Source organism: Notolepis coatsorum (assembly GCF_963971535.1).
Source record: "Notolepis coatsorum genome assembly, chromosome: 8".
Taxonomy (NCBI): Eukaryota; Metazoa; Chordata; class Actinopteri; order Aulopiformes; family Paralepididae; genus Notolepis; species Notolepis coatsorum.
In genome coordinates, this window is record NC_140172.1 from 126,565,636 (window position 1) to 126,588,797 (window position 23,162).

At 43.6% G+C, this 23,162-nt stretch overlaps 1 protein-coding gene across 3 annotated transcripts in view; it reads left to right on the forward strand.

The window, feature by feature from the left end:
- Positions 1–23,162, forward strand: part of LOC311233739 (tripartite motif-containing protein 3-like) — a 100,199-nt gene that overhangs the window by 39,953 nt on the left and 37,084 nt on the right. The gene's annotated exons all lie outside the window — the stretch shown is intronic.

Genomic DNA, 23,162 nt, shown 5'->3' on the forward strand with positions numbered 1-23,162 from the left:
TCTGGCGAGCAAGCTCATTGTTATAGTCCAGTGAGCTAGCGAGGCAACCAGGCTAACGCTAACCATCACTGAGATGGATGAGAGCTTTTTAGCTAATGTTAGCTCATATACTGAGATGGATGAGAGCTTTTTAGCTCATGTTAGCTCATATACTGAGATGGATGAGAGCTTTTTAGCTAATGTTAGCTCATATACTGAGATCGATAAAAGCTTTTTAGCTCATGTTAGCTCATATACTGAGATGGATGAGAGCTTTTTAGCTAATGTTAGCTCGTATACTGAGATGGATGAGAGCTTTTTAGCTAATGTTAGCTCATAGCCTATACTTGAGTCGCTCACAGGCTGAAGTGGTCCCTTGAATCCATACTCAGCTTAATCTGAGTTGATGGGTATTCAATAGGATTTATCTCTGCTGCTCTCTGGCTCCCTCATCTCCATCTCTTTACACTGTGAGTTTGCACCAGACTGGCGCAAAGCTTATGGAAAGCCTACACAATTTGTACTTGTAACAAATTGCTATTTAAAATGTAACTAATTACAATACCCGATACAAAATATATTTAAGTAAAAGTAAAAGTGTTAAGGATTGTGTTGGCAGAGGACCCAAATGCAAACAGAGACAAGGAGACCATGTTGGAAACAAGTCGACAGACTTTCACATGTTATCCTTGTACCACTTGTTTTTATACTTTTGTATAAATTGTATGTACTAAATAAAAATCAAATCAAATCAAGGAGAGGTAGATTGTAGATTGTCGAATCTTGAGCACGACTCCTTTAATTCGAGTAACTGGTAATGCAAACAAAAGGGAGAGCAAGTCTCCCACAAAATACAAAACAAAAAGCACGTCACTAGACGGCGCTGCAAAAATACTCGCAGTAGAGACACTTGAATTAAAGAAGGCAAAACAAACAATAGAGACACTAAACTGAGAAAGCTAGAAAACAAACAAAAACAAAAACACAGCTAAGCTGGAAAAGGAACATAGTGCCAAAACATTACCAAGCGAGTGAACTGATACATAGGGAGCGTCACGATAAACAAGAACACGGCAGGAACAGACCATCGGGGAGAAACAAACACCTAGAGCAAGGCAGGAAACTAAATGACGCCACAACGAATACAAGGAACACACAGGCATATATACAGAGGCTGATTTAATAACGAGTGACAGCTGGGGTGGAAAGTAGAACTAACACAATACCTGACTAGGCCGAAATACAAATACCCACATCAGGGTTAGAAATTAACATTTTTTTTCAAGGGCTTTTTTTGCCCCCCTTAATTGATTTTCGGGGGCTTTTTTTGTATTTCGGGGGCACTGAATTTTTATGATAAACGGTAGGGGTGGGACGGTTCACAAAATGGACGGTTTGGTTCATATCACGAATTTGGGGTCACGGTTTTCAGTTCGATATACGTTAATTTTTATTAAAAAAAATTTAACACTCAAATCTAAAAGTCAAGATAGACTGCGCTCACAAATTATAACACTGGGTGCTGAAATCCCGTCGAGTATAATAGAAAAAGAAAGCAATACGCTTGGACCAGCACTCACAGATTTTGGTATATTTAATGGCAGCCTGAAACAAACATGTTTCGGAACATAATCGTTCCGAAACATGTTTGTTTCAGGCTGCCATTAAATATACCAAAATCTGTGAGTGCTGGTCCAAGCGTATTGCTTTCTTTTTCTATAACACTCAAATCTAAACATGTTTCTCATTTATTAAAAATAAAATAAAAGGTTTACAGTGTTTACAGCCTTAAATAATGTTTGGCACACAAAGACCGAACTGACTGAAAAATATAGGCTACATTTGTCAAAGTATTAATTTAGTGCAAACAAACAATATGCTCAGCCAGCACTAGACTTTCCTTTCTTTAATTAATATAAACACACAAAAACAATGTCAACCATGTTTAAATTCCCTGCTTGTCAGTTCTTAATGGAAAGATTCGTTTTCTGCTTGAAATTATTATGTTTCTGTCTACATATATTTAGACTAACATTATTTAAATATTGAGTGCAACTGTGGTGGATTACGTAATTCGGTGAGTTGGAACTATCTATGGGTTGGCGCCGGGTCCCCACGGACATTTTAGCGTGTGGCACCGCCACCTTCAGCTCCGGTCACGTTAGGAGCAGTTCATATTCATAACGTCAACAAGCAGCGCGAAAGCGGCAATAGTCCCGGTTGGAGTTAGTAAAACACAGTTGTATGTTAGCCTTCTTGGATGTTGAATAAACGCCTATCATTGTCTTTAAACACCCCGCCTCTCAGACTCCCATTTCCTCCTCTGCTACAGTAGCTAGTAGCTACGGTGTTAGCTGTTGTTGTGAAGGGCTAGCTAGCTAACAGCTACAAACATTGTACAAACTGCTAACGCTATGGCAAGATGTGTGTAGGCCTATGTAATGTTAATGGCTATGTTTTTAAAGTCGTAATGAAGATTGATTTATATTGTGCGTGCCATTTTTACACAAACTGACTAGCACCTGGCTGCTGCTGCTGCTGCAGCCAGTGCAGAACACCGGCTCCGCCAAATGATTTTTTTTTATTTGCGCGTCATCTGAACCGTATACGATACACAGACGCTCCATTACCGGATAAATATATATATATAATTAGTAAACTGTCGGGGGCATTAAGTGCCCCCCTTAACTGATTTTCGAGGGCATTTTATCCATTTTCAAGGGCATTATGCCCCAAGCCCCCGTTAATTTCGAACCCTGACCCACATAGAACAACACTAGACTAGATCACACTTATAACCACAGACAGGAGAAACACAAGACTAAGGCAGGGGAAAGAAGGCAGACAACAGAATTACAGGCAAAGACACTAATGAGGTAAACAAGGTGACAAAGGTATAGAGCAGACATAACTGAACAAGGTGCCATGTTGGGAATTGTCCAGCAGGTGGAGGGAGTCCATGGGAGAGTAGATGAAAAGGTGGGGGCTCTTGAGGAGTACAGACAGGGGGGAAGGGTCCTGGGACAAGTGGACCCTTACAAAAAGTACTCCAAAAAAGTACAATTCTACTCAATTACTGTACTACTACTCAATTACAGTAACTGTAAATGTACTTTCCACCCTTTCCAGAAATCACGCAAGAATACATCTGGTCAGGCTTCAGGTTATGTGCTTGTGCCAGAACCACAGTGGTTCAGACCAATCAGCATCCTCTGAAGGACTACTGGCAGCTACAGGCGAAGATACTATACTTTTAAGTGCCGGTCCTATTCCAAACAGTTTCAAAGGACGACTTCCCAGATGGTTCTGTATAACAAACCATCTGGTGGGTCAGGTTAGTCCAGCCCTATCCTTAACTCATTGACTGCCATGCTGTTTTTCCATCTTTACTCCCTGGCGCCAGCATTATTGACCATTTTCACTATGTTTGCGGACCCATCGGGTGTTCTATATTATAGCTATGGAGAAAATAGTATGGCTCATTTGACAGGCACTATTTATAGTCCAACAGGGACAAACCAGTTAATTTCTACATACATTCGTTTGTGCGCTATTCCATGCTAAACATCGCCCCATATCAAAATAATCCAGTCTCGTTTTCTAGATCGTGAGATATGACGTGTTATATGCATGTGCGCAAATCGTTCGGGTTGCTCGCCTGAAACCTATATTATTTCCAAATCGAAGGTATAAACTATATACCATATAGATGTTTCTTTCTTCACAAAGTCATCAAGGGGGGGAGGGGGGTCGTTTTACGAAGCTGCGATCATTACCAAAAGCATGTTTTAGGTTCGGTAAAATACGACGCTGTGATCAATACAAAAGCATGTTTTAGGTTCATAGCTGTCAACATTGGGATTTGAAAAAACGGGATATTTTCGCCACTATATTGTGTCCTATGTTACTTTTGTGTTTATCGTCTCTTTCTATATACACCGTGGGAAGGGGGACATGTAATTGAATTTTTCTGTATGTCTTGCACAAATTGGAAAATGACAAAGTTGACTTTGACTTTTAACATGTGTCTATAGTGTCAGACACTAATTGTAATGTTAAAAACGGATACTGCTGTAATATAAAGTGAAATTCTACCATGCCTCAATGTATCAACTTTAAACATACACTAAATCTTAATGTTACAAATGTTAATTTCCATTATTTCCACCATGTGCAACATTTCCTAAGAACAGCAATGTCCATTCTATCAACTCCAAATCTGTGCTATGAGCTCAATTCTCCCGGTGCATGCAGAAGTAGAATTGCTGTCTTGTTTTGGATGAATGAGTAGAGATGAAAAACGGAAATCTTCTTTTATTAAAGTAGTTTTGAAGTGTGATATACCGTAGATATTGTTTCATTGTGTATTGATTAACTTTACATTTGCTCTTCATTACGGGTTCAATGGATTATGGGTAAATGCAACGTTAAAGCAGTGCTAATGTAAGACTGACTTTACATTAAACGAATGACAATAATATAGTATAAAGTAGGGTATTATTTGGACTAAAGAATGGTCTTGTCTCACCCTACTCGCATGTTGAGGGAGAGCACCATACATTATACACTGAGAAACCACGGCAGAGAGTGAGCTCTCCGGGAACAACCCCACTTTGCCGGTATCGCACTAATCCCTCTAGATCCACACTCCATTTCAGTAGGTGGCGATAATGCACCAAAACGTTTGTGCCAACCGCCAATAAAAATCAGAAGAAGAAGAAGAAGAAGAAGCTTCTCTGCCTTTTGTAGGTAGGTAGTTGTAGAATGTAATACATTTCGCGCTAAACCCCTCCTTTATCCGGGTCGCTGTTCTTCTTCTTTGGGTCGCAACCGTCTTCCGGTCTGACTTCCTGTGCTAACGTTCTAATCTACACTGCTGCCACCTGTCGTCATGGAGGGGAATTGCAGCCATTTTGTAAAAATAAAAAAATACAGGAAAATATGGGATGACGGCGGGAAGGAAAATTGAAATACAGTACAATCCCGGGAAAAACGGGATGGTTGACAGGTATGTTTAGGTTCGGTAAAATAGACCTAAAATAGACTTTGTCAGAAGGTACTCCAAAATGAATAATCCCAGTAGTTCCATCGCGATCGCCATTACTGGTGTGCATTGGGCCCGGCTATAATACGGGAAACAATCGTTTTCAGGCGAGCAAATCGGCGACAGATGGCTGTGTGCTGCCTCACTTTGAGGGGGAGGGGATTCCTGCAGCCGGAGGTACTGAGGCACTCAGAGACACTTGAGAGACCCAGTTCAAAAGGTAGGCAATACTGCCACCAGTCGGGATTCGATCGTCATTGCAATTATAATGTAGGCAATGGTGCCAGGGAGACACAGGCAGGTCCGCGCAAGTGTTTAGAATGGGAAAATGAAAAAGAAGAAAAAAAGGATCTAAACCCGAACTATCTCGGGTTTGGCGCTCAACGTTTGGATTTGAAACCCGAGGAATCTCGGGTTTGGCGCAGAATGAGTTAAGCCGATCCTAAAACTAACCTGACCGTAGCTTTAAACCACTACCAAAAATCAGCTTTAACCCGATGGATTCCCCGCCCCCAATCAACTAGCCTGAAATGTGTCCCTCAATAAGTCAGGAAAACATACGCAGACATACAAACACACATGCACGGACACACACACACACACACACACACACACACACACACACACACACACACACACACACACACACACACACACGCACACACGCACACACACACACACACACACATACACATTGTATTCCAGAGAGTCCAGGGAATTAGTCAGATTTGGGTCAGATCAAGGTCAGGAGAACAGTGGCACTGGTTGTAATGGTGCAACCAAAAGAATCCTAGTCTCACATTGCCAGACCAGATCCCCGCTCAGCGCAGGAGAAACATCTGGCAGAACCCATTTAGTCACTGTGCACTATGGGGGGAAAAAACATGCTGGGTTGTTTGTATTTCTTAAGCCAATGTAATCCGATCAATGATTGTAGGTAGTCAAAGATAGACTTGGTTAACACAGGTTTATTATCAAGAGTATAGCTGGATGACCCAACGATGACACCGGCCTAGTGTCCCCAGGTGAGCCCTCGAGTCCACTGAGACGTGGCTCTTTATAGGGGAGAGGGGGAGCTCTGGGTAGAATGGCCCAGAGGGGGGTGAGTTGGGGGGAGGAGGAGGAGGAGGGAGGGGGTAGAGACATGGGGGGGTTCTTTTGTAACTTATTTTCAGAAATGACTGATATTTTGAAACTATTTAAGGCCAAAACATGTAAAAAAAAAATTAAAACAAGTTATATCGGCCCTATCTTGATATCGGACCGATACCGATGTGTAAAAAAAAAACGACCATATCGGCCGATATTATATCGGCGGCCGATATAGCAATCACATTTACAGGCCTGGTGTGGCTCCCTCGCTTGGGCTATGAAACCACCTGCCGCCGCAGCCCCAGAGCCGTCCTCCCCTCCTCCTGATTTATGGGACTAGTCAGCCGGTAAACAGGTTCCATATGGTTATGGCTGGTTGTAGTCAAATCTGACCTCTTCCCTCAGGCTGAGACACAGTGTGTGCAGGGCGTGAAAGAGGTTCACATCCTGTGAGAACAGTATCATGTGAAGTGTTTGTGTACAGTATCATGTTGTGGCGGCCAAGTGAGGCGCGCGCGTACGTGTGTGTGTGTGTGCGTGCGTGTGTGTGTGTGTGTGTGTGTGTGTGTGTGTGTGCGCTGTGTGTGTGCGTGCGCGCGCGTCTAGCACCAGTGACATCACCAGTAGGCTCATCGGTGAGGATGGAACACAGCCTACCGGTAATGTTACTGGTGCTAGTAGCCATATTATACACCTTAGCTGTATGCCAGTACTAGCTTAGCCTGGCAGAAAGCGCCTGTGAATCTCGGTGAATTGGTAATGGGAGAAACAATTGGACGAGAGGACGACACAGATGAAAAGACAGAATTCAGGACACTGTTTTGCAGTGTTATCCACGTCGTACCGGAGAGGACATGCGTGTGCGTGTTGGAACGTCTGTGGAGGCTTGTATACTTGAAACCTGAATGCTGAGACCAGTTCCATGTAGTGACTTTTCACCTGCTATCAGCGGAAATTCAGAATAATTTTTTTTAAATGCTCCAAAGCAGGATCCATTCATGGTAAGTACTTAGTGTTTTGATTGTGTGCTTGGTGCCCTCAGCACACGCTGTGGTGGTGCTCATACTGAGTTTACTTTGTCTGGTGCTGCTGATTGTGTAAATATGTGAAGCCTGGCTTGATATTGTCTGGCTGCATGATGTGCACGTTGTGTGCTGGTGGTTGTACGTCTCTCTGGTGTTTATTTGAGTTGTGAAGCAGGCTAAGACATCTGCCCTGATGCATCCCTCCTGTTCCACTGTGGTGTGGCCTCCTTGGCCTACTTATGTTGTTGTTTTGTAAAAGCTTCTAAGTGCCCCTGGTTGGTGCCTATTTCTCGTTCTCTTATAAGAGGCCCCTATGAAAATCGAACCCCAAGATTTGGTTCCCGCTATGGGTCTGACAATTACCCTCTGTGTCTCTCTCTCTCTCTCTCTCTCTCTCTCTCTCTCTCTCTCTCTCTCTCTCTCTCTCTCTCTCTCTCTCTCTCTCTCTCTCTCTCTCTCTCTCTCTCTCTCTCTCTCTCCCTCCCTCCCTCACTCTCTTTTTCTGAGTGTGAGGAGGGGATCTGATCATTCATTATTCGTAATTCATCTGTGATTTGATAGCCAGTTTTTATAGTACTGAGTCTGACAAACAATATTCATACTGGTTTCAATAAAAACACATTGATAGTTTTAAAAACTTTTGGCTGAACAATAGTTTTGAGCGAAATAAGGAATCAAAGGCCTGGTCCAAAAAGCAGCGTCTCCAGCTATGCGTCGTGTGTGACCATGATTCATACGCATGCATGTCACTGACCAGAGCCTCGCGTGTCCAGTTCCCTCAGGGCCTGGCAGCCCACCTGTGATGCCACCTGTGTGTGTGTGTGTGTGTGTGTGTGTGTGTGTGTGTGTGTGTGTGTGTGTGTGTGTGTGTGTGTGTGTGTGTGTGTGTGTGTGTGTGTGTGTGTGTGTGTGTGTGTGTGTGTGTGTGTGTGTGTGTGTGTGTGTGTGTGTGTGTGTGTGTGTGTGTGTGTGTGTGTGTGTGTGTGTGTGTGTGTGTGTGTGTGTGTGTGTGTGTGTGTGTGTGTGTGTGTGTGTGTGTGTGTGTGTGTGTGTGTGTGTGTGTGTGTGTGTGTGTGCGTGTGTGTCTGGACCTGTTTGATAGTGAAACAATGCAAAACGCACTCAACCAGTTTTACCATTTAAAGTAACACGCCAACATTATGGGAAAGTCAGACAAGAAGATAGATACCAATTTCTAGCCTAAACTGCCTTCTGAATAGCTCCCATTGTGATGTTACAGTACATTACGGCACAACGTTTGACCTCCCCATCTAGATTAATTGTTTAGCTTCATGCTCCACACACACACACACACACACACACACACACACACACACACACACACACACACACACACACACACACACACACACACACACATATACACACACACACACACACACACACACACACACACACACATACACACACACACACACACACACGCTACAAATACATAGGCTACAAAATAAATAAACAGACTAGCAGTCATCCCAGCTGCCCTAAGAGACCCCAGTCTTAATTTAGATCCTCTGTCATCACTTCATCACTGCATGCCTGCTCGCCAAGACAGCTGACTAAATTTAGACGTGAGCTTCATCACATCATCATTATAATGTATTAGTGTGTGTGCGTACGTGCACATATTCTTTAAGGGGGGGGGGGGGGGGGGGGGGGGGGGGGAGAGCACAGCCAGCATCGCAGTGTCCTTTTGCTTTTTACCACACAGGATATAGTATATTGTATTGTAACTCAGTTACTTTCTTACTCTGCATTGTACATTGTATATATGTATATATTGAACACTTTTGTCTACGTACTTGACTTCTATTTTATACTTACTATACTTTTTATACGTATCTATTTTTATCTAGCACAATCTCTGGAGCAAAACAGAAAAAGCATTTTATATAAAAGTATTCTGTACTTCTGTATGACAACTAATAAAGAAACTTGAACTTGAATTTGATTTGATAATTCACACACAGTGGCCATTTTGCTCTTTTATGTCATGCTGAGATTGGGATTCTTTGGTGGAAAGGAATCCCAATCTCAGCATGACATAAAGAGCAAAATGGCCGCTGTGTGAATATGATCAATGGTCTCTTTATTTATCACTATATTCTATTCACACACCCTCTCTGCACGTCTCTGCCTCCCAGTCCAAATGTACTGTAGTCATGCCTCTTTGATCACAATGTGCACAACAGTGCTACTAAGTAACAAATAAACTAACAAAAAGCAATCAAGGAGCAGTCAAAACACAGTCAGTCAGTCAGTCAGTCAGTCAGAGCTCAGAGAGAGAGACCTAGTGAACTGAGAGAGAGACCTAGTGAACTGAGAGAGAGAGAGAGAGAGACCTAGTGAACTGAGAGAGAGACCTAGTGAGCTGAGAGAGAGAGAGAGAGAGACCTAGTGAACTGAGAGATAGACCTAGTGAGCTGAGAGAGAGAGAGAGAGAGACCTAGTGAACTGAGAGAGGACCTAGTGAACTGAGAGAGAGAGACCTAGTGAACTGAGAGAGAGAGAGACCTAGTGAACTGAGAGAGAGAGACCTAGTGAGCTGAGAGAGAGACTATGACTGAGAGAGAACCTGGAGAGAGAGACCTAGTGAGCTGAGAGAGAGAGACCTAGTGAACTGAGAGAGAGACCTAGTGAACTGAGAGAGAGAGAGAGAGAGACCTAGTGAACTGAGAGAGAGAGAGACCTAGTGAGCTGAGAGAGAGAGACCTAGTGAACTGAGAGAGAGAGACCTAGTGAGCTGAGAGAGAGAGAGAGAGACCTAGTGAACTGAGAGAGAGAGAGAGAGAGACCTAGTGAGCTGAGAGAGAGAGAGACCTAGTGAACTGAGAGAGAGAGAGACCTAGTGAACTGAGAGAGAGAGAGAGACCTAGTGAGCTGAGATAGAGAGAGAGACCTAGTGAACTGAGAGAGAGAGAGAGAGAGACCTAGTGAACTGAGAGAGAGACCTAGTGAACTGAGAGAGAGAGAGAGAGAGACCTAGTGAACTGAGAGAGAGAGAGAGACCTAGTGAACTGAGAGAGAGAGAGAGAGAGACCTAGTGAACTGAGAGAGAGAGAGACCTAGTGAGCTGAGAGAGAGAGAGAGACCTAGTGAGCTGAGAGAGAGAGAGAGAGACCTAGTGAACTGAAGAGAGAGAGACCTAGTGAACTGAGAGAGAGAGAGACCTAGTGAGCTGAGAGAGAGAGATACCTAGTGAACTGAGAGAGAGACCTAGTGAACTGAGAGAGAGAGAGACCTAGTGAGCTGAGAGAGAGACCTAGTGAACTGAGAGAGAGAGAGAGACCTAGTGAACTGAGAGAGAGAGAGAGAGACCTAGTGAGCTGAGAGAGAGAGAGAGACCTAGTGAACTGAGAGAGAGACCTAGTGAGCTGAGAGAGAGAGAGAGACCTAGTGAACTGAGAGAGAGAGAGAGAGAGAGAGACCTAGTGAACTGAGAGAGAGAGACCTAGTGAACTGAGAGAGAGAGAGAGACCTAGTGAACTGAGAGAGAGAGACCTAGTGAGCTTAGAGAGAGAGAGAGAGAGAGAGACCTAGTGAACTGAGAGAGAGAGAGACCTAGTGAACTGAGAGAGAGAGAGACCTAGTGAGCTGAGAGAGAGAGAGAGACCTAGTGAGCTGAGAGAGAGAGAGACCTAGTGAACTGAGAGAGAGAGACCTAGTGAACTGAGAGAGGAGAGAGACCTAGTGAACTGAGAGAGAGAGAGAGACCTAGTGAACTGAGAGAGAGAGACCTAGTGAACTGAGAGAGAGAGACCTAGTGAACTGAGAGAGAGAGAGACCTAGTGAGCTGAGAGAGAGAGACCTAGTGAACTGAGAGAGAGACCTAGTGAGCTGAGAGAGAGAGAGACCTAGTGAGCTGAAGAGAGAGAGACCTAGTGAACTGAGAGAGAGACCTAGTGAACTGAGAGAGAGACCTAGTGAGCTGAGAGAGAGAGAGACCTAGTGAGCTGAGAGAGAGAGAGACCTAGTGAACTGAGAGAGAGACCTAGTGAGCTGAGAGAGAGACCTAGTGAACTGAGAGAGAGACCTAGTGAACTGAGAGAGAGAGAGAGACCTAGTGAGCTGAGAGAGAGAGAGACCTAGTGAACTGAGAGAGAGACCTAGTGAGCTGAGAGAGAGACCTAGTGAACTGAGAGAGAGACCTAGTGAACTGAGAGAGAGAGAGAGAGAGAGAGACCTAGTGAGCTGAGAGAGAGAGAGAGAGAGAGACCTAGTGAGCTGAGAGAGAGACCTAGTGAACTGAGAGAGAGACCTAGTGACCTGAGAGAGAGAGAGAGACCTAGTGAACTGAGAGAGAGAGAGACCTAGTGAACTGAGAGAGAGAGAGAGAGAGACCTAGTGACCTGAGAGAGAGAGACCTAGTGACCTGAGAGAGAGAGAGAGACCTAGTGAACTGAGAGAGAGAGAGAGACCTAGTGAACTGAGAGAGAGAGAGAGAGACCTAGTGACCTGAGAGAGAGAGAGAGACCTAGTGAACTGAGAGAGAGAGAGAGACCTAGTGAACTGAGAGAGAGAGAGAGAGACCTAGTGAACTGAGAGAGAGAGAGAGAGACCTAGTGAACTGAGAGAGAGAGACCTAGTGACCTGAGAGAGAGAGAGAGAGACCTAGTGAACTGAGAGAGAGAGAGAGACCTAGTGAACTGAGAGAGAGAGAGACCTAGTGAACTGAGAGAGAGAGAGAGAGACCTAGTGACCTGAGAGAGAGAGACCTAGTGACCTGAGAGAGAGAGAGAGAGAGAGAGAGAGAGAGAGATACCTAGTGAACTGAGAGAGAGAGAGACCTAGTGAACTGAGAGAGAGAGAGAGAGACCTAGTGAACTGAGAGAGAGACCTAGTGAACTGAGAGAGAGAGAGAGACCTAGTGAACTGAGAGAGAGAGACCTAGTGACCTGAGAGAGAGACCTAGTGAACTGAGAGAGAGAGAGAGACCTAGTGACCTGAGAGAGAGAGAGAGACCTAGTGATCTGAGAGAGAGAGAGAGAGACCTAGTGAACTGAGAGAGAGACACTTCCTCCCACTGATGACCTCATCTCATGTCACTTCCTGAAAGGGGAGGAGAGCACAACCAGTAGGAAGTAACAGTATGCGTGAGAGGGAGGCGTCACAAGTGAAAGATAAACAAAACAGGACAATGATGAAAAAGGCCAAACATTGAACGCAATACATATTACATCCAAAACAAGTTCAAGTTTCTTTAATAAATAAATTTAATAAATAAATACAGAATACTTTTATATGAAATGCTTCCTTCTGTGTGCTGAGAGTGTGCTAGGTAAAAAATAGATACGTATAAAATAAGTATAAAGTAAGTATAAAATAGAAAGTCAAGTACATAGACAAGTGTAAACAAAACAAAAGTGTTCAATACAATGCAGAGTAGAGAAAAAGTAACTGAGTTACAATACAATACAGTACAATGCATAAATGGGATGAGGTACAACTTAGGGTAAGGTGCAATGAGGTATGAGTTGTAGTGCAAAACTCTTTACCAATAAATATAAAGTGTGTTAATTTATTATAAATTATAATACACCATACACCAACACATAATAAGAGTGCTGATGTGTAGCCCCTCTCTCTCTCTTTCTCTTTGGTGACTGACTGAGCCTGAGAAATGACCTATATTATCTCTACCCTCTCAGTTTTCAAACTCTGATAGAATCCTATACCAGTGGTCGTCAACCTTCCCCATGTCAAGGACCCTCAAATTAACACAGATTAGGCTTCGGACCCTGATTAGATTATGTCTCAGGGCACCACCCTCCGGGCCTCTCCCTATCTGAGAAGATTGTTGTTATTGGATATAATTTGGTCCAGAATTAACAGTAGAAAGTAAAACCTACAGTACGATCAGAATCTTCACTCACGCCGCCCGTCACTCTTATATAATATTATCTCATTGAGTTAATGGCCCTGAAAGTCCCCGGAGGGCCCCTGGTTGAGAGCCACTCCCCTATACAGTGGTACAAAACCCTGGCTCCCAGCCAGTCTACCCTGCTGTGTGGTGTGTGTGTGTGTGTGTGTGTGTGTGTGTGTGTGTGTGTGTGTGTGTGTGTGTGTGTGTGTGTGTGTGTGTGTGTGTGTGTGTGTGTGTGTGTGTGTGTGTGGTGTGTGTGGCAGGCAGGCAGGTGTGCATGCACATGGTGTGCGTGTGCATGCATGCGTGTGTGTTGGCCATAGAGCATCACAATAGGAGGCGACAGAGGATTAGGCTGCTATATTAGAGCTAGCAGTGACAGATGTGATAGTGGGGGATGATGAGTGGGATCAGTGTGTGTGTGTGTGTGTGTGACGTGTGTGTGTGTGTGTGTGTGTGTGTGTGTGTGTGTGTGTGTGTGTGTGTGTGTGTGTGTGTGTGTGTGTGTGTGTGTGTGTGTGTGTGTGTGTGTGTGCGCGCTGATGTTTGTTTATGCACATAGTACATACATCTCTTTTTACGTGGTTTGTGTAAGTCGCTAATATGAATAATGTACGTCTTCTCGACCTACTGAGAGTGTTCAGCCAGACTGCACTGTGCCACTGGACCAGCTAGCAACACAGCCCCACGAATAGCATCCGAACAAACACTACATGTACTAAAGCACCGGGGAGATGATCACACAGTGCAGCAGCCCGTTCCACAGAAGGCAGCCTAGTACCTCTCAGGAGCAGGATAGTGCAGAAAGAGGAAAGATCACTCAAGCACAGTTTATATTCTTATTTCTGGTGCATAATAGATCACTTTGACTCTGACGAAGACGCTAGTAGTGCATGTGGATGAATTCACCATGAGTAAGGATGTACTCAGACAGATGTAGACTTAGTTAACACACAGGTTTATTTAGCTTACAACCCAGGAGACCCGGTGAAAACCCCTGGCCAGGGGGGGTCTCATAACGGGCTCCCTGACACATGGGATCCCTATACATTTATACAAAATGAGCTAAATGGGTGTGGTTTGGTCTAGGGATGCACCGATCCGACTTTTTCAGTCCCGATACCGATACCTGGGTTTGGGTATCGGCCAATACCGATACCGATCCGATACCCATTGTCCAATTTTTTCCCCCAAAAAAGGTAAAAAAATTATAATTTAATCCAAGTTTTTTTTTTATATTAAAATATATTTTGTTTTTAAGAATTGTAAAGCATCACAAGTGTGTTTTTGATTTGTTGTAAACAAAGACAGAAAATAAACTTCATTCATTCAATTAATAAACTGTATGCCTCACTGTCACTGTGTGGTCACAGGCTTGACTTAAACCATTACTTTCCTAACTTAGTGAAACTAAATGTAACAAATTAACACATAGATATAAATGTACTAAATGGTTACTTATTTATTATTTTATTTATTATTAAAAAGAAAGAAAAAATCCGATATATTTATATTTTTTTACCGATACCCGATCCAGCTATTTTACTGATATCGGGAGGCCGATACCGATACCAATATCGGATCGGTGCATCCCTAGTTTGGTCTACGCAGGCGGTGTCTATTCGAATCCTAACGCATTTATGCTTCCGCATTCGCGTTTTGCGCTCTGATTGGCCACTGATGTTTCTGGTCGCACCAATTGTGTGACGGCAAGTTCTTTCGCCGGTTAAGCTTAGGCACTCTTTCGAAGTTGGTTAAGGTTAGAGTTTGTCTTAGAGCATGGCGATAGAACGCCAGCCCTGATTCCAAACTCTAACCTTAACCAACTTCGAAAGAGTCGCCTAAGCTTAACCAGTGATAAACTAGGTGTTAGGTAGTTTGCTGCTGGTCGAATGACCAGAAACGTCAGTGGCCAATCAGATCGCACCAGAAACGGCAGTGGCCAATCAGATTCGCAAAACGCGAACGCGGAAGCATAAATGCGTTAGGATTCGAATAGACGCGTCCAGGCGGGAAAGGGATAGGGGGAGGGGTGATGGGACGGTGAGTTAGGAGGGGGAGGGGGGGGAAGACATGGGGGGGGGGCAATTCCACAAGCGCCAGGAATACAGTATTGGCATGTCTGTGTTCACCTGAGGATCATTTCCCCTATCTTTGAGGCTGAGCCCCATGTCAGGAGAGTTTACCTTTCAGTAATCAAACAACCCAGAGGTTGTTTTCTATCATTCACAACTACCACCGTTTTTAAAAGGTGTATAAAGTTGGTAAGCCAAACCGTAGTCAAAAGGTTTCATTGAAGATTCGGGACGTTTTGAGGGTGGAGATGGTACCCGCTGCCGGCCACAGACAGATTGATTGATTGATTGAAAACTTTATTAACAGATTGCAGAATGGGTACAATACAGTACAGCTCAATACACACAATTATTAAGGGGATGCAGACCAGAGAAAGTCTTTTGTCTTGTTTACATCAGGGTCCCCCATTTTCAACTCATAGTGACATTCATTGTAATATAATATGACATACATGACATACAGATAGACAGTACTGCTACATCTAGACATTTATGACATACCAGATCTACTGCAAATACAGTACTGTTTGTGATACAAAAAGAGTCTAAAAAAGAGAGTATATACATTTGAGGGGGAAGCAACTGTACATTGGAGGAGGTTGGGGTTGCGGTTGGGTATGTGGGGTGGGGGGGGGGGGGGGGGGGATATGTCTGGTTCTGGTTCTAAACCAAATCTTTACCATATTACAACTTACTGTACGTTGTCTTTCATGCCTAGTCATATTGTCTTGTTGCATCAGCCTACTGTAACCTAATCAAACTAATACTTTCCCTGATCCTGACCCTGTTTGGCAATACGAGAAGCAGATCACGACCTAGAAGAAGCCATGCCATCAAATAATCAACTATTCATTTTAAACATGTTCTTTCCTGAACATAATTATATCAAAGAATCGCAAGAGAGAAAAATCATCATCACACACGAGATTTGTCACAAGGAGTCCCTAAGGAAGCTGCTTGTAAACAGGTTCACATGAATATTATTTTCGTGAGTCTTCCACCGACGCATTAATGAGATCTGAATAATGACATCAATAATGATTAGCAGTATAATTAGTGGCATCTGTAGTAGCCGGCTGCCGACTCAGGAAGCGTGCCGTACAGGAGACTCGGCTAGCAGTTGTTGTGTTGCTAGGCAGATTATATCCATAACATGCAGCTGCACTGTATTTCCATAATAGATGAGCTTGTGTAAGACATATGGAGTCGTTCCACTCTAGCTGCTCCACCGTGCCAGTTGGTCTTTAAGCCGAGAGATGTTCTACTACTGTTCCACTTACAGCAGGGGACGGCGGATACAGTATCTTGGTTTGCCTCTTTAACCCTTTCACTACCACACTGCCAAAGGGTTAACCCTTTCACTGCGACAATACAGAAGGTTAACCACTACCACACTACCAAAGGGTTAACCGTCTGTAGTGTGGTAGTGAAAGGTTAACCGTCTGTAGTGTGGTAGTGAATGAATGAATGAATGAAAACTTTATTAACAGATTGCAGAATGGGTACAGTACAGTACGGCTCAATACATACAATTGTTAAGGGGATGCAGACCAGAGAAAGACTTTCGTCTTGTTTACATCAGGGTCCCCCATTTTCAATTCATCGTAACATATATGACATACAGATAGACAGTACTGCTACATCTATACATTTATGACATACCAGATTTGCAATTACAGTACTGTTTGTGATACAAAAAGAGTCCAGAAAGAAAAGAGTATATACATTAGGCATAGAAACTGTACATTGGATTGGGTAGGTGGGGGTGGGGGGGGACTGTACATTGGAGGTGGTTGGGTGGGTGGAGGGGGGGGGTTGGGTAGGAGTGGGGGGGGGGGGGTTGGGTAGGAGTGGGGGGGGGGGGTGGGTAGGAGGGGTGGGGGGACACACTGTACAACTGTACAAACAACACTGTACATTGGATTATTGACAAGACCATACTTGGTAATTTACTGTACATTGGAGGGGGTTGTGTTCGGACATTTACAGGGGCCAGTTTCGAGTTGCAGTCTCCCTTAGGTGTTTTTTGAGAGTGTTTTTGAAAGTGGGTAGTGATTCACATTCCTTTATAGCTTTGGGTAGGGCGTTCCACATTGATGTGGCATAATTGCGAAACGTGTTTAGTCCCTTGTTTGAGCCGAATCTGGGTTTAACATGATTTGTGGAGCTCCCTCTGGTGTTGTGATCGTGGTATTCACTGACCTTTGGGAAGTATTTTGTCATGTACATGGGTACCTTGGTCGTGTAGTGTATCTTGTAGACCAGGCCCATTGCAAGTTGCTGTACTCTGTCGTCTACTCTAAGCCATCCTAGGTTGTCAAAGTGGGCAGGGGTGAGGTGGGTTCTAGGAGTAAGGTCAAGCAGTAGTCTGACCAGTTTGTTTTGAGATGTTTGTAATTTTGTTTTTAGCGCCTTTGAGGTGCTTTGGTACCATGAGGTGCAAGCATAGTCGTAGTACCCTTGAATGAGTGCTCCTGCTAGAGTCTTCAGGGTATTCTTGTTTACCAGTGAGGAGATCCGGTACAAGAATCGTGTTCGTTGGTTGACTTTTTTTATTACATTGGATGCCATTTTGTCACAGGAAAGATTTGCCTCTAGGATGGAACCCAGGTAGGTAATATCTTCTTTCCTTGTGACAATATTGTCAGTGTCACCCACTGTAACTGAGAAGCCGTCGGTCTTGCTGAGTTTGTTATTTGAACCGAAGAGAATGGACTCTGTTTTGCCCATGTGTAATGATAGTTTGTTATCAGCGAGCCATATGCAGATTTTGCCTAGTTCTGAGCTGAGGGTTTTTTCAACCTGTAACTTGTTCTTGTCAGAGACCAGCAGGGCTGAGTCGTCCGCAAACAGGAACAAGTTGCAGTCACAAGCTGACGACATGTCATTTGCATAAATTAGGAACAGTAGCGGACCTAGTATGCTTCCTTGTGGAACACCACAGTTTACTGTGAGGGGGGGGGATAGGGTACCGTTTACCTCCACCATCTGCTCTCTCCCCTCCAGGTAGGATTGCATCCAGCTCACTGATAGAAAACCAATTGCTTTTAGCTTGTCAATCAGAATGGTGTGATTGACAGTGTCGAAGGCCTTTTGTAGGTCCAGCATGACCATGCCGCAGTATTTGCCCGCGTCCACCTCTTGTTTGATGTGGTCGTTTAAATAGAGAAGGCATGTGTCAGTGGAGTGGGATGTTCTGAAGCCAGATTGGAATTCGTAGATTAGATTTTTTTCCGCAAGGTATTTTTCGACCTGTTCGTATACAATTTTTTCCATGACTTTCGAGATGGAGGTAAGGATAGAAACAGGGCGGTAGTTGCCTGGGTTAGGTGAAAGGTTAACCGTCTGTAGTGTGGTAGTGAACGGGTTAACCGTCTGTACTGTGGTAGTGAAAGGTTAACCGTCTGTACTGTGGTAGTGAAAGGTTAACCGTCTGTACTGTGGTAGTGAAAGGTTAACTGTCTGTACTGTGGTAGTGAAAGGTTAACCTTTTGTAGTGTGGTATTGAAAGGGTTAACCGTCTGTGGTGTGGTAGTGAAAGGGCTAATAATATCTCTCGTCAGCTGCCTTAATTCACCAATAAAAAATCCACTACTATTCTACATAGACTTGTACTGTGCATTTATCACAATTCATGTTAGTATGTTTGTCGATTACAGTAATCCACTGCTAACATGGGATTGGCTTGTAAATGGTCAGTGGACAAGACTCCAATTCACAATGGACTGCAATCACAGCCCAACAAAATGCCATGTTTAAACCAGCAGTTGTTCAAATGAGGTTATGTAAAGGCAGATAATCTCATTTGGAAACTATGGCTGAATTTAATTAAAGACTGAACCAGGGGAATGTTTTGGAGGAGAGGGGGGGGGGACATGAGTGAGTGAGTGAGTGAGTGGTGAGTGAGTGAGTGAGTGAGTGAGTGAGTGAGTGAGTGAGTGAGTGAGTGAGAGAGAGAGAGAGAGAGAGAGAGAGAGATGAGAGAGAGAGAGAGAGAGAGAGGAGAGAGAAGAGAGAGAGAGAGAGAGAGAGAGAGAGAGAGAGAGGGAGTGAGGGAGGGAGGGAGGGAGTGAGGGAGGGAGTGAGTGAGTGAGTGAGTGAGTGAGTGAGTGAGTGAGTGAGTGAGTGAGTGAGTGAGTGAGTGAGTGAGTGAGTGAGTGAGTGAGTGAGTGAGTGAGTGAGTGAGTGAGTGAGTGAGTGAGTGAGTGAGAGAGACAGATTTTGATGTTCTTGAAACATCTCACTCAATAAAAAACACCAGCTGTCTTGGTTCAACTAGTAAGCCATGTGGCCAATTAGGAGAGAGAGAGAGAGAGAGCGAGAGAGAGAGAGAGAGAGAGAGAGAGAGAGAGAGAGAGAGAGAGAGAGAGAGAGAGAGAGAGAGAGAGAGAGAGAGAGAGAGAGAGAGAGAGAGAGAGAGAGAGAGAGAGAGAGAGAGAGAGGTCAGCTTGTTTCTTGTTTAGTAGCTGCCATGGTTACCTCAAAAGGCATGTGTTGTGATATGAAATACCAGCCTAATATTGCTTAAAATTATGTAAATAAAGTACTTACCGACCACAGGAAAAAAGGTATATAGTTATGTTATGAATGGTAAATTGTACTGTATAGCCGTAATATATTTAGGTATTGTATCAAAAATGTAACATGTGTATGTATTACAAATAAGTGCATTATATTACATAATTAAAACTAATTTAAACTTTTTTTGTTTTCAGAAAACGTTTAAGTTATCCTTCTGGGGATCGAACCCTAACTTTATGTCTTAAACCGTAACCGTTAAGCGAATGTTAAAACTAACCCCAACTCTAACTATAATCATAGTTAGAACAGGCCGTGTGAGCGTGTGACTGTAAGTACAGTTAGAACAGGCCGTGCGAGAGTGTGTGCTGCAGTAGAGCTGGTTTTGACGCATTATTGTGTAGCTGTCATAAAGTCTCCTCTCTCACAGCAGAGTCTGCTTATTGTGCAACGACAAAGCCTCGAGCGTCTTTTATGGAGCCTTTTGTGTTCGCTGAGCCATTAATCAAAAGCCAGGCGCATGGCCGCAGTTCACTGTACGCCTCTTTTGTGGAACTCAATTGACTATGAATGTAAATATAAACAATAGTTTGGCGACCTTAAAATGAAGGTCATCCCTCAGTGAAGGCCTCGTCATAGAATGTAGGTTCTACTTGCGTTCAGATTCATTTTGGAGGTAATAGCTACACTTAAAGGAAAACTCCAACATTTTGGGAAATTAGCTTACCGTATTTGCCATCTACCCTGGGCCCTGTTTCTTGTACCTGGATAACTGAGTTAGCCGGATAACTTTAGCTGGATAACTGGGTTAGCCGGACTTTCCGATTTCATGTACCTGGATTTTCCAAATCACCATGACAACATATCCAAAAGTTTGAGCCTGCTCGAAAGCAGAGTTCAAGTTCAAGTTAGCCTGAACTATCGCCACGCCCCCGCAAAGAAGTGACAGCCCGTTTCCTGAAACTATTCCCACAGTCTACGATCTGCATTATACCATTCTGAATTACGTTTTTGTGCTCCATTCTTCCAGAGGGGGCTTTTGAAATGTAAAATAGACCCAAAATGCTGATATTAAATTCACTTTGTCCTAAATAATGCACGTTATATATACCGTGGCGACGGTGGCGCTCGCTCGTGCGACGTACACATGATGTGGTTATTTTAATTGTAACTGGGATTAAGATGTCTGATGAGATGCGCTGTTTGACGGATTTGAGAAATTGAATGAGCCGTTGACGTCACATGAATGAATGAGGATAAAGAAATAAAACTTCATTCAAAATAAGGGATATTCTAAACACGGGTCTCTCGTTCATTAATGTATAAACAATTAATCTATCCCATCTGGCACAGTGGCCCAGCGGTAGCGCTCAAGTCTGGCAACCTAGCGATCCGGGTTCAAATCCCGGTGTTTCCAATATGATTTTTTTGAATATAATATTAATGATTATACGCCAAAGTAGCCTGGTTTTAAGTTAAAATATTATAAATCTACATGCATTGAGGATGTCATTCTTTATATAGCTCTCAACGTGCACCAAATTGAATTATTCCTATATTGCAAAAAGAAGGACCCCGGTCTTGAACCCGGGTCGTCCGTGTGGAAGTCAAAAGAACAACCCGTTGGACCACATTGGAGATAAGTTAAACATTGACTATACATCAATCAATGGGCAAGAAAGCCGTCTCGTAATTCTGTATAACAGTTAACTAGTTATTTTCGCTAGCAAGATCTCATTTGATTATTCAATCCAGCAGGCAAGTTTAAAGAAATATAATCTGATTGATTGAGGTAATGAGGGACTTAGAATTAGCCTATAGATAACGCATTTAACTTGTCGGCGAGGCGATTGAGCCTATTGCAATCTGTCAATAAAGTCTTAAATCAATTAATCAATCAATGCCGTTGAGAATCAGGGTCTCTGCCATCGATACGTGCTGGCTTTCCACCTAAAACGGGAGCGCGCATCTAGCCTGACTTGAGCCTGACTCTCAAGTCTGGCTTGAGTTAACGAGACTGAATCCTCCTTTGTGAAACAGGAGAATCCCGGCTTTGAACATCGGGTTAACTGAAGCTGGATAATGGACATGTTGATCGACTTAGTTGAACCACGTACATGAAACAGGGCCCTGGAGTTAGACAAGAAGATACATACCTTTTTCTTCTCTGTGCATGCAGTAGGAGTAGGAAGACGTTTGGAACTAGGCTAATGGAGGAACCTACTTCCAGTGACTGATGCTAAGCTAGGCTAACGGTGCGTGTCTTCCTACTCCTACTGCATGCACAGAGAAGAAAAAGGGTATGTATTTTCTTGTCTAACTCCAGGGTAGATGCCAAATAAGCTAATTTCCCAAAATGTTGGAGTTTTCCTTTGAACAGAATATCAGTATTTACATTTTTCTTTTGTTTTACTCTGTTAGATAAACATGTTTTTAGAGTTACAACCTATGAAAAGGTATGGTATTTCCATCATGTTTTGGTCACCACCATTGTGGTATGGATAAAAAAAAAATGTGGAAATACCTTATGTGGTAAATTATTTATATAATGGTCAGTAGCCTTCCATGGTAAAAGTGAAATTATCATGAAACTATTACAAGTACATTTGGGTACTTGCCGATACAGAGTACCGCTATGAGTACTTAATAACACCATTGCTGTTCTAACAATGACTTTGAAAGCAAGTTTTATTTTCATCAGATGGTCCTCACTTTCTGACTGTAACCATTAAATATACAACATTTCTGTTGCTGACATTTGCTGACAAGTGGTATTTTGGTATACATTAGCTATACAGTACCAACAGCCTCACAGTCCCTCCACTCAGCAGTAAACAGATAATACATTTTCTGGTATCCCTTCCCACTTTATCCAATCAGGAGAGAGAACCCTAGATATTTTTACTTATTTCAAGAAATCTTCCCAAGCCAGATTTGCTTACTGCACTCACTGGTAGATTATTTGACTTGTTTCAAGGACACATTTGCTTAAAAAAAAGAAATTCTAGGGCGGCTACGTGGCGTAGTGGGCAAGGCACTCGCCACGAATGCGGAGACGCTGGGATCGCCTGTTCGATCCCAGCGCTCCACATTGCTTTCAGTTTAGCTGGTCGTCCGTACTAATACACATTGGCCGTATTAGGGGGTGGAAAACTGATGGGTGGGGATCGGGCGTTGTGGACAGCGACTCCTACAGGTCGGTTGGTGCGCCTGCGCAGTAGAATCAGGAAGTGTCGGGGGCAGCGTGAGCCTCCCACGCGTTACTCCTCGCCACTGAGAGATCGAGCTGCGCAGGTGAAAAGATGCGACTGCTGTTACCTCAAGTACCGGAGGGGACTTGTGCTATGTATGACTTAGTCCACATTGCAGCCGGCTTGTGGGAGGCAAGAAACAGCGTTCGTGACAGGGGAGGGTTGAATTGGACGATACGAAATTGGGATGGGAGAAAATATAGAAAATGGGAGAAAAAGTGGATAAAAAAAAATAAAAAAAATCTGAACAAACATGGAACTGAGTAGTAGTATCGAAGTAGTTTAACGAGTAAGAGT